Below are 12,559 nucleotides of genomic sequence, written 5' to 3' on the forward strand. Positions count from 1 at the left end.
GCAACTAAACTGGTTAGACGGGTTGGAAGAATTAAAGGAAAACTATACCCCCTAACAATGTAGGTCTCTAAAAAAATATATTGTATAAAACAGCTTATAAGTAAAACCCTGCTTCATGTAAATAAACCAGTTTCATAATAATATACTTTTTTAATAGTATGTGCCATTGGGTAATCATAAATAGAAAATTGCCATTTTAAAAAATAAGGGCCACCCCCTGGGATCATATGATTCACGGTGCACACAAACAAACCAAACAGACTATACATGTTAGGTCACATGAGCCAATTAACAGACAGAGTTCTGTCTTTTGCTTCCACACTTCTTCCTGCTACAGTTAGAGCTGTAGTATTTCTAGTCTCTGAGGCAGCACACAGACCATCACAAAATGGTGGTTCAAGGCAAGAGATGTAAAAGGGCAATAATTACCTAAATATATATACCATTTTGGAAAGATTCTTTAATATGCCACTTAATATGATATAAACTATCTGTTGCTTAAATATTCATTTTGGGGGTAAAGTTATCCATTAAATTATGAGAGTAAACTGTCAAGGGGACATGATGCTGGGTTTTATTTGGAGGGGTTTAACTTTATGGATTTTGGTCTTTTTTCAACCCAATCTAACTATGTAACTATTAGACTAGATTGTATTACAAATGAATAAACATCTGATGTTAAATTTGCTCAGCAGCCAGATTTCTGGCAAATATACGTGCATAGACTGCAGCTAGGCCTATGGTAAAAACAAGAGTTATCCAATGCTTGTAGGGGGTTAATTATTAAAGTTATTTATTAAACCCCGATGGTGTTAAAAGTCTGAATAAAAAAGTACTCCCACTCAGACCTGCCAAGTTCATGTAGAAGTCAAAGGGAGATGTCCTGTTGACATTTTGAAGATTTCCTTATTTGCGCAGAATTTCGTTCAATAATCCAAAGATTTTGTGATTTAAGGCGTCAAATCCAAAAAGATTGCAGTTTTCAGCGACAAATCCACAAAAAACCTATGATTCGGATTTTTCCCACTAAAGAAATTTATGTAAAAAGGAACCAGCAGCACACTGTGTTTAAGTTGCAAAATGCACCAAAAATTTATTAAACCCACATCATACAATTAGGCAACGTTTCGGGCCCACCTGGCCCTTTATCAAGGGCTTGATAAAGGGCCATGTGGGCCCGAAACGTTGCCTAATTGTATGATGTGGGCTTAATAAATATTTGGTGCACTTTTGCAACTTAAACACAGTGTGCTGCTGGTTCCTTTTTACATATTGTTATGACCCAGTGACAGGAGTGGGTCCTCCAGTCCAGCACCTGACACTGTGTGTATCAGTAAGGTGAGCGCTCCACGTTAACAGGTGTATACTAAAGAAATTTATGTGAAAATGTATTGATAAATGGGGGGGGGAGTTAATGCAGATTTGGTTGGAGTGGTTTTCAGAAAATACCGAGAAAATTTCAGATTTTAATATATAACCCTCCCAGAGTAAACATGATCAAAAATATTCTTTTCTGACAATTTTGACCGAGTGTTGCAAGATAAAAAAGAATAATAACTGCTAAAACATGCTTGAAAAACAGGACAGGAACTGAATTGGCTTGAAACAAGACAAGATTAACGGAGAGCACTGGTGATCTCTTGCTCCTAGCAACCTATGAGCGTTACCTGAGAAATATATTCCTTTTCAAGCTGCTTTGGGAATAAAAGTTTAATCCACATGACTGTATTTAGGCCTCTACGTTCATGCCCCTGGGGACCTCAGTAGAAATACTTAGAAACACCTAACAATGCTAACCATAAAGTATAACTTGGTAACAATACCCTCGAGGCCACATGAAATGAGAAGCCAGAGCTGGATGCTTACTCTCTGCACAGAGACACAGCCTGTAGCAAATCTACAACTTAGTGCTAACTGATAAGCATATTAAAGGGGTTGTTCGCCTTTAATTTAACTTTTAGTATAATAGAGAGTGATATTTGTAATTGGTTTTCATTTTTTCATTGTTTGTGTTTTTGAGTTATTTAGCTTTTTATTCAGCAGCTCTCCAGTTTTCAATTTCAGCAATTGGGTTGCTAGAATCCAAATTACCTTAGCAACCATGCATGTACTGTATATGAATAAGAGACCGGGATATGAATAGAAGAGGACCTGAATAGAAAGATTAAAAGGGCTTGAATCCATGACCCGCAGCTGATGCTGCAAACCAAGGAGTAAATTATAGATAATATAAGATAAGAAATATAGATAAGACCTGCAAAATAACTGCATCTGAAAACCCTACCTGCAACCTGCAAAGTGCACTAAAAATTCTATTACAAATTTAAAAGACATTCGGTCATAGTTTGTGAACCAGTCGAATCCATCTGTACTATATTATTAGGTAGCATGCACAACTTTTGAGGAACTAAATCCTAAAAATAAATATGGTTACGAAATGCCATATTTTATATACTGAAATTATCGCACCAGCCTCAGCATCTTAACGGCAGCAATGATCCAGAACATCAAACATTTCACAGGAGGTCAACATATTGGAAATTGTCTGTGACACTCACATGCTCAGTGGGCTCTGAGCAGCTGTTGAGAAGCCAAGCTTAGGGGTTGTCGCAAATTGTCAAGTAGAAAATGAGGTTGGTCTGTAATATAAGCTGATGCTACAAGGCTGATTATTAAATTCTGGTTCTAGTTGTTGATTGTTGCTATACTACAGCTCTCAGCATCCATTCTACAAATGACAATATACAGGAAGATAAACAAATCAAGTGGAATGAATGGCTCTCTATAGAACTATGTAATGAAAGGACCTTACAGGATATTTTTTAGTGGTCTAACGTGTGCTATTTATCCATAGCAACCAATCAGCAGGTAGTACTTACTGATCTGGTTTTTGAAAATACACCTCTGGTTGCGGTCAGTTCCTACTAGATGTGGGCAAGTTTAAACTTTATATTACTTAACCCCATAATGTAAAAGACCTCAACTCTAGATCTTGAATGTAATCACTAGCATATCAAAGAGCCAAAAGCTAAATTCTGTCTCTGCAAGACTTTCTTGAAACAACTTGTGTTTGAAGCCCAAGATCTCCAGACTTGAATTAGAGCTGTCAGCTTCCTTTACCTGCCAGCAACTCAATGCCGAATATGGGAATTTAGTAACAGCTGAATTTCCACTGGCTGTAGATTCTTGATAAAAGAAAACCACTCACCGATAAAGCCAAACGTAAAATTCATATAAGTGCTGTTGTGGCTGAAATCTCGCCACTCACGTTTATTATCAAGCTATTTTAAGTACATTATATTCTTATTAAAGTAATTAAATTATACTGCAGGGTTTTTACTGCACATGCAAATTTGTTACGTAAATAAGAAAGTATTTTATTTCCTTTTCACTGAGACCCATTATGAACCAACATGCATTAAAAAGATTATATACCATATATATTTTTAGAACATTGTAATTTAACGCCAGACAGTTTGGAAACAGAATTCTCTCTGACAGACCAACAAATTATAGAGTACACCTACCACCAATGAAGCTCATGGCCACCATCAGATTATTGTGGAGTTTACACTGAACACCCAAAATGGCAGTTATGGTTTAACATGTTGGTTCCTTTCATTTTTAAGAGGAACAAAAACTTTGAAACAAAATTGTTATTGCAGTATATTAATAAAGTTGCAGGATTTATTAGCGGCAAGCAAGTAACAGTCAGTAATAGATTATGAAACACTATGCAACACTTTCTATAGGTAGAGATAGTGCAGATTATGGGGGTTATTTATCAAAATCCATAAAGTTCTGACTATTTTCTGAAAACTGCTACTACCAAATCTGCACAGACTTTTTTCACCTATTTATCAATAAATTTTCCCGAAAATTTCTTTTGTGGAGAAAAAACTTGATAAAATTGTGAAAAAAATCTGAAACCTCTGAATTTTTGTGATTTTCTGCCAAAAACTGTAACTTGTTTGAAACCTCTGACTGTTTAATATTTGACACCCGAAACCATGAAATCTTTGGATTATTGAACGAAACACAGAGCAGATCAGGACAGCAATGGGACAGCTGCCATTGACTTCTACAGGGTCTGATTTAGAGCCGCGGCGCCCCAAGGCCGCATGGTCCCAGCGCCGGCCTATTCTGTTGCACATGCCCCCCACCGCTGCCGGCGCTACATGGTCCTAGCACCAGCTGCGTGATGTGCGAGTGCATTTTCAATCACTGGAGCACTGTGGAGGCTTTGAGTCCCCAGTGCTCATTAGGGATGTGGCTGGGTGGCATGCCGCCCCTAAATTTTCATCAGCCTTGCCACAAATCCGGCCTTGGATTGTTGTTCTTTCCCTTTAAAAGTCCAACCAGATAAAATCGAAAATCCTCTGATTATTTAACAAAACCAAGCACAGATCAGGATATCAGCAGGACATCTGCCATTGACTTCTACATAAACTTGGCAGGTCTGAGTTGGATTTTCTATTCTGACTTTTAACACCATCAGAGTTTAATATTCCCTTTAAAAGTCCAACCAGAAAAAAAATTGGACTTTAATAAATAACCCCCTAAATGTTATGGCTAATGGCACACACAGCTTTTCAATGTCCACTGCCTTCTGGTGGAGCACAGCAAAGCTAAAAAACCCTTATCCCCATCTCCAAATTGAATACTGTTTACACTGCCTTCTGGAGGAGCACAGTAAAGCTCAAAAGGACCCTATCCCCCGTCACCAAACCTAATATTATTGTATGTAACGTGCCCTGTTGGATGCAACAAGTGGACCTTGATACAAAGGCCTGTCTGTACCAGTTCTGTGGGCATCAAATGGGGTGCTTTACATTCAGTAGCATAAGGAGAGATGATGGGTGGACAGTAAAGTTTTGACCACTGTTCAAATCACTGTTCTACACCAGAGGGTAGTGTGAGGTAAATTGCCCTTTGTTAAACTACCATAAGTGGCCTGTTTAATAAAATACCACAGCCTATCCAACAAAAATCAACCAGAAAAAGCCTCTAAGCTTTAAGAAAACTTCTAAAAATTGCTTTACTGCAAACATTTTTGACATTCACAAGAAAGAAGAACATTTTCTCCTAGGGTTTTGCTTTGGTAACTGCTAAAGATTTCTCTTGAGATAGTCTGCATTCACTCTAAATTTCTCTTGGAAATAATTCCTTATTGTTGAAACAATGGCACAATGACCAATTTCCAAACTTTTAGTAATTCTTCTGGATCATAAGAGAAATATCCTTGGTCGATGTTGTCCTGCACTCTTGACATTTAACTGGCACAACGTGTATCTGTTTTTGTTTACTTTGCATCCTAGCAGTAGAATGAAGCAATATCTGTGCAACAGAGGAAGCTATGCCAACTCAGACAAACATGGCTACATCTGTACACAGTGAACGTGGGTGTATGTTATTTGTATTAACTAGAGATTCACAACAAGCCTCTGATTTTCCTTACCCGTAGTTCTAAATATTGTACTTAAAATATGGAACTAATAAATAAGATATTTAGCTGCAGTAGAGGGGATTTTTTTGCTTCAAGCTAAGCCCTGGATCCCATGAATAGATGAGTGTGGAGGGTAGCAGCAGCAATTTTGACTCTTGAGAGAAATATGGTATAGAACTAAAGCATGGTAAAAATAGGGCAAGAAAGTTTTTTGCAGTTTGCCAACAGATAAATGAGACTTTGCTGTCTGTCCCCTGGGCCACTCATCAACGAATTACTGCAATATTTTGTTATCAAGTTATGTCTTGCTGGCTGCCCAGGAACACAGCTTTGGTGGTGCTTGTTAAACAGAGGCAGCATCTAAGCTTCAATAGGCATATTTCCTCTTTTTACTGTACTTATTCATTCTCTACCCTTTTTGAAACAATGTCTTGCATTGCCTCCCCACTACTGGGGGCCCTATCTTCAGGTGTCAGAGGCTAAACGAATTTAGTACTTTGTTTCAGAGGGACAGAGACAATAGAAAAGGAGGGTGGGTAAGTCTGTTTGTTAGGCAGGATTTAAAAGCTCATTTAAAGGAGAAGGTAATGTTAAAAAAAAATGAGGGAGCTTAAGTCTTATAGGTGGAGCTCCTTACAGAGTCCAGCAAATTAATTATAAGAGTTTGCTACAGACCCGCTAATGTAACTGTGGATGAGGAGGCTAAGCCCCTGATGCAAAAATGCTGCTAGTTTGGGGAAAGTAATGATAATTGGGGATTTTAATTACTCAGATATTGACTGGAGCAACAGTACTGCCAGGACAGTTAATGGGAACAAGTTTACAAACTTATGGCATGACAATTTTATGGCACAAGTTGCTGAGGAGCCAACCAGGAAAAATGCTGTACTGGATCTAGTGATCTCTAATGAATCAGAATGTATAGCAAATGTGCAAGTAATTGAAGCACTGGGACCATAATGTGATCTCATTTACATGCCCATTTATCAAAGGTTGAATTTCAAATTCATTTGGGTGCTTTTAACTCTAATAAATTTTAATATACTCGAAAATCGATTGGGAGGGTATTTAAAAAAAAATTTAATATCTAAAACTTTAACAAATATTACCGACCCGAAAACTCGAATTCGAATCGTATTCGACTAAACTCGAATAGAGTTTTTTCTCCGAAAAAACTTGAATGTCAGCAAGGCTAATAACATCTTCAAATTGGTCACTGGACCTCTCCTATTGACTTATACATGGTTTGATGTGGTGAATAGTTGAATTATTCCCAGGGTATAGTTTGATAAATCTTGAAATTCTAATTAAAATTCTAATTGAGTGTGGATAATTCACAATTCAAATTTGAGAGTTTTGACAAAAATAAAATGTGAAAATTCAAATTTACTTTTCGACCCTTAATAAATCTGCACCTTAAAACAAAAACCCTGAATTTCAGAAAAGCTAATTTTAGTGCCTTGAGGGCTGCCCTTCAGAGCACAGATTGGGGCATTGTGTTTTCAGATAAAAGCACAGAACAGAAATGGTTGTCACTTAAAATATTAAATTGTTACTGTTCTCAATTTATTCCCTTAAGGAGTAAATGTATAAGCACTAAGAATCACCCTATGTGGCGTAATATAAAAGTAAAAAAGTTAATAGTAAAGAAGAAAAAGGCATTTAAAAACTACAAGTCTGTGGGGACAGAAGCTACATTTAATAAATATAAACACTATAATAAATGTTGAAAAAACGCAATCCGGAAGGGAAAGATAGGAAATGAGGAGTGCATTGTGGCTGAGGATAGGACTAACCCCAAAAAGTTTTTCAAATATATTAACAGAAACAAGATGCAGATTGAGAGTGTTGCTCCTTTATATATTGTTACCACTGTTTTGGTCTCCAGTGATCAAGTGATTATTGAATTAGAGAGGGTTCAGAGAAGGGCCAGTAAGTAAAAGTTATGGAAAATGTATCTATGAGGAAAGACTGCCAAGGTGGAGTTGTTCATTCTGGAGAATAGATGCTTATGGGGTGATAAGATAGCTATGTATAAATATATAAGGGGGTTGTATAATTATCTCTCTAATGCTTTATTTACCAGTAGGTCTTTCCAGCCGACGCAAGGTCACCAATTCCGATTAGAAGAAAGGAGGTTTCACTTAAATATTAAGAAGGGGTTTTTTTACAGTGAGAGCTGTGAAGATGTGGAATTCTCTCTCTGAATCAGTTGTACAGGCTGATACATTAGATAGCTTTAAGATGGGGTTGGATGGCTTTTTAGCAAGTGAGGGAATACAAAGTTATGGAAGATAGCTCATAGTACAAATTAATCAAGGGACTAGTCTGATTGCCATCTTGGATTCAGGAAGGAATTTTGAGAGGCTTCAAATGGGATTTTTTGCCTTCCTCTGGATCAACTAGCAGTTAGGTTATCTATATAGAGTTAAAAGTTTGAACTTGATGCATGTGTGTCCTTTTTCAACCTTACTTACTATGTTACTAGTTTAACATATGACAATATAATAATATTAACCAGAGTTCTAAAAGAAGAGTTTTTTAGCATAGTTTTAGAATAATGTATATTACAGACACATCTGCCTTGGCAGAGAGCACTGGAAAACAGGCTCAACTTTTCCAAGCCAAAGAACCGCAAAAACTGAGGATATCAAGAGTACTTGCCATTTTTTAAAGCGGACCTCTCACCTGCACATAAAAAGCTGTACAATAAAAGTAATTTGCAGATTAAACATGGAACCCAAATATTTTTTTTCATTAAACCATCCATACCTGTTATAAAGGTGTTTAGATATCTGAGCTGCAAATCAAATATTACCTGTCCTGCCTTTATGCCTGAGGCATAGAGGTGGGGCAGCCAATTACTTTAACTTTCCATTCAGCACTTCAAGATGTCACTGCCCTCCTCACATTCCCCCTCCCTTCTAACACTATAATTGTGTATGGCACTGTCTATGGGCATTAGGTCCCACATTCTGGTGCAAACACAAGATTGGCAGGTGATACACAACTTGTCTTAATAACAGTGTCCACAAAATGGCTCCTGTCAGCTTGCTGTGGTTGTGTAATTTCAAGATTGAAGGAAAGAAAGAAGGAAAGAAAATGTAAATAATAAATGTAGTGTAAGTAAATTTTATTTTGCTCAACTAACATGATAGAAACCTATTGGGAATTATTTCTCAGGTTGACAGGTCCCCTTTAATGAAAGTAGCCCAAGCTCCAGATGACAACTGTATCAGAGTGTAGTAGTGATAGAATTAGAGTACATTCCCATCTCTGTAAAAAATGCTATTTGGGAATATGCAGTAGTGTAGTGAGAGGACTAACTCTATTAAATCATAAAGCAAATACAATAACTATAAAAATATTTTTATGAAAGTATAAAAGGAGTTATCACTCTGATTGCCATATACTGAAGTAAAATACATAGGCAAGTAGCCACTACCCACCCTAGGCAGTGCAAGCATAAAGATTACATAATATGTGTTGGACGTTTGCAAGAAAGTCATTCCATGCAATTTTAAGGCTATTCTTCATCTCACAAATTAACAAAGAATATTTTTTTTCGAAAGTATCTATCCGTAAAAGATATACCCTAGCCGAGGTGATCTTAAAGGGATTGTTCACCTTTAACTTTTGCAGCTGGTTTTAATTTTTTATTATTTGAGGTTTTTGGGTTATTTAGCTTTTTATTCAGCAGCTCTCCCGTTTGCAATTTCAGTAATCCAATTGGTAGGGCTCAAATTACCCTAGCAACCATACAGTCTCTTAAGAATTTGAATAAGAGACTGGAATATGAATAAGAGAGGGTCTGAATTGAAGGAAGTAGCAATAATTATAAATGTGTAGCCTTACAGAGCATTTGTTTTTATATGGGTCAGTGACGCACATTTGAAAGCTGGAAACAGAAAAAGGAAGGCAGATAATTCAAAAACTATAAAGAAAAAAACTGAAGGCCAATTGAAAAGTTGCTTAGATTTAGCCATTCAAAAAAATAGTAAATAAATAGTGGGCAAATTTGCACCTGGGCAATAACCCATGTTAACCAATCAGACATCTGCTTTCAGTGCCCAACTTTCAGATGGCTGACAATAGCTAACCACTGATTGCTGGTTGCTATGGGTTACTGCCCAGGTGCAAATTTGCCCACTCTTTATAAATAAGCCCCAGTATCTAAATGCCTAAGTAACCCTGAACCTTGAGCAATCACCTGGCTAAAATATAGGCTAATAAATTTAATTGCACTTGAGTAAATTTCATCTATAATAGTATTCTCAAAAAAGCATAAAAACAATGCAGTGCACACTGAGCAAGTAAAGTATAATAATATAATATTTAAATGTTGTCAATTCTTCTCACATTACTCTCTAAGCTTTTAGGACACCAGCGGCAGCACATTCTCTTCTAAGAGACTCTTTGGGACAGATTTATCGATGGAGAAATTGAAAATTCGAATTTGAAATTCAAATTTTTGAAACATTTTTATGGTCAAAACTGTCAAATTCGACTAGGGAGTTATTCAAATTCTATTAAACTTTTTTTTAAAAAATTCTAATTTGTTTTTCGAAATTTACAGATGAAGCCTGCTTAGCATAGAATATCTAAACACATTTAATCCATTTAACACAGAAAACGGTGTTACAGCATCCCATCTAAATAAAGCATTCGCAATTGTTAACAATGGTGCTTTGGTATGCTAATGAAAAGGTTAAATGCATAAAATGAGTTAAGATGACTTTAGATAACATAGTTTCTTCAGGTAATCCGAGTCATGACACATTTAACACACAAATCCAAGTGGCTTCATCTGTATCATACTCTGGCCCTTTAAGAACTCTAATTAGACTATTCGCCACCTAATACCTGCTGAATTGCTGTATAAATCAATGGGAGAGGTACAGGGAAGAGGTACAGGCTCGTCTGCCTCTTCTGCTAGTTCTAGTTACTTCTGCTAGTTCTTCTACTCGTTCTTCATTGGTAGGCAGGTGGGAGTAGCAGAAGAGGCAGGCGGGCCAAGCAGCAGAGACAGCCACGGGCCTTGAAGGTTTTGTGCGCTGCTGAAAGAGCAGGTATGTGGGGGAATTGATTGCGCTCAGCTCAAAACTGAAACACAACTCTTTTTATCAAAAATAATTAATTGCAATTTGAAAAAGGCTTCTATTCATTCCCAAAAGGCAAAAGGGGATTTTTGACAACACATCCCCTTTAAACTTCAATTTTGGGAAAACTGTAAAAAAATAAAAGATGGAAAGCAATTGAAAAAAGTATTTGTTCATGGTGAACAATTTGAAAACAATTCAACTGAACAAAGTCTTTCTTTATTTTGGTCTGAAAATAACTCAACTGAAAAAAGTGTTTGGATGGTGAACAACCCCTTTAAAGGAGTATTTACTTTGAGACCCCAGTTTCCTTTTTGTACCAGATTCAATTCAGATATAAATTCCTCCTCATACACAGATGTTTCACTTCTTGTCTTTTCCTGCAGTTCTGCCTTGGCTCACTGCTTCTGTCTAAGCTTCAGTGCACAAGGGAAGAGACCAGAAAGACTCTAATCATCAACATAAGTTACAACTTTCTTTCTGTTGACTTTGCAAGTTTAACATTAACTAGTAAAGCAGCCATTTATTCATAGTTCTATGCAGTAATAGAGGCAGTTACTTTCACCAGAGAAGCCCCATGAATACCACCATTAGTGTTGCTAAATGGAATAAGCTTCTCTTCAGTTAGAAATTCATTTATAGTGGGGTATATCCAGCAGGATAGGGATCCTGTAGTTTTACAGTACTTGAGAAAGTGCCATTATGTTGCATTTGCACCTGATTGCCTCTGAACAATTCCTGTTGACAACAAAAGGGAATATATATATAACAACCAGGTGAGTATCCGCAATCCAAGACCCAGTATAACGTTAAAGATAGGGGTGCTCAGTTATAACGTATACAAAAAATATCTTCCAATCTGTCTTTTTATTGCATTGTATCAAAGTCCAACATTTCAGCCCTCATTAGGGCCTTTTTCAAGGGTTATAAAGGCCTTAATGAAGGCCAAAACGTTGGATTTTGATACCATAATGTTTAGATGTACAAGTTTGAAGAATAAATAATGTTGGTTCACTAATATGGGAGTGTGGGTCCTTCTAAACTGAGAGCCACACCTTGTGCCAGAAAAGGCACACGCCACAGAAGTAAAAGTTAGTTTATTCAGCATATCATCTACATGTTCCTAAATTCTAAAGATTTCACTCTAATCTGCAATACTAACAGGAATGTTTAGCAAAAAACAGCTTGCCACATCTTGCAAGGGATTCAAGGCATTATCAAAATCATTTTTCTAGCATGGAATGTAAAACTGTAAATCATTTTTTAATAGCCATCAGCATGTGCACTTGACAAAGGTTTACTTTTCCAATTTGTATTAAGTTGTCTAGAGACCTACACAGATAAAACAGATTCAGGAACAAAAGATATATAAACTAAAGAACAGCACTGGGTGTGTGTGTGTGTATATATATATATAATCTCAGACTCCACAGGAAACCATGAGCTGACACTGTTGCTTCCTTATAATTATATTCCTTAAAAAAGCATGAGCATTATGACAGGTTCCCACAGAGTAAGTGTCAGGACAGCAAAAGTCTCTTAAAGAAAAATGGCTTTTATTTCAGCCGGCAGAAACAGGTACAAGATAAAAGCAAAGAAATTGCTTTTAGCAGCAGTATTAGTTCAACAACAACAAAAAGTCAGTGCAATTACAGACCTTTCATGTGGGTGATTGTATAAAGTAGTAAGTGCTAAATTGCACCCCATTGTACCCAAAATGTATTCCATATTGGTTCAGAAACTGTGGAGGTAGAGTTACAATGCTTTGTATCAAGTGGAAGTATGGCGAAGCTACCAGATTTTGCTCCAGGATATATATCTTAATTGATACAATCACACAAATCAGATTTCCAAAAAGTCCTCAACAGGCACTGCTTAATAAACCAATTGCAGTAACAGAAAAATTATCCAATTTATATTTATGAACTTGATATGTATCATTTACATGCTCCCTGCATAGGAGAGCGTTTTACTGCACTCTTTATATGTTGCTCCTTGTAACTTTTCCATAATG

At 36.7% G+C, this 12,559-nt stretch overlaps 1 protein-coding gene across 2 annotated transcripts in view; it reads right to left on the bottom strand.

Moving 5' to 3' along the window:
- Positions 1-12,559, bottom strand: part of thrb.S (thyroid hormone receptor, beta S homeolog) — a 220,983-nt gene that overhangs the window by 123,821 nt on the left and 84,603 nt on the right. The gene's annotated exons all lie outside the window — the stretch shown is intronic.

Source organism: Xenopus laevis, chromosome 6S (genome assembly GCF_017654675.1).
Source record: "Xenopus laevis strain J_2021 chromosome 6S, Xenopus_laevis_v10.1, whole genome shotgun sequence".
Taxonomy (NCBI): domain Eukaryota; kingdom Metazoa; phylum Chordata; class Amphibia; order Anura; family Pipidae; genus Xenopus; species Xenopus laevis.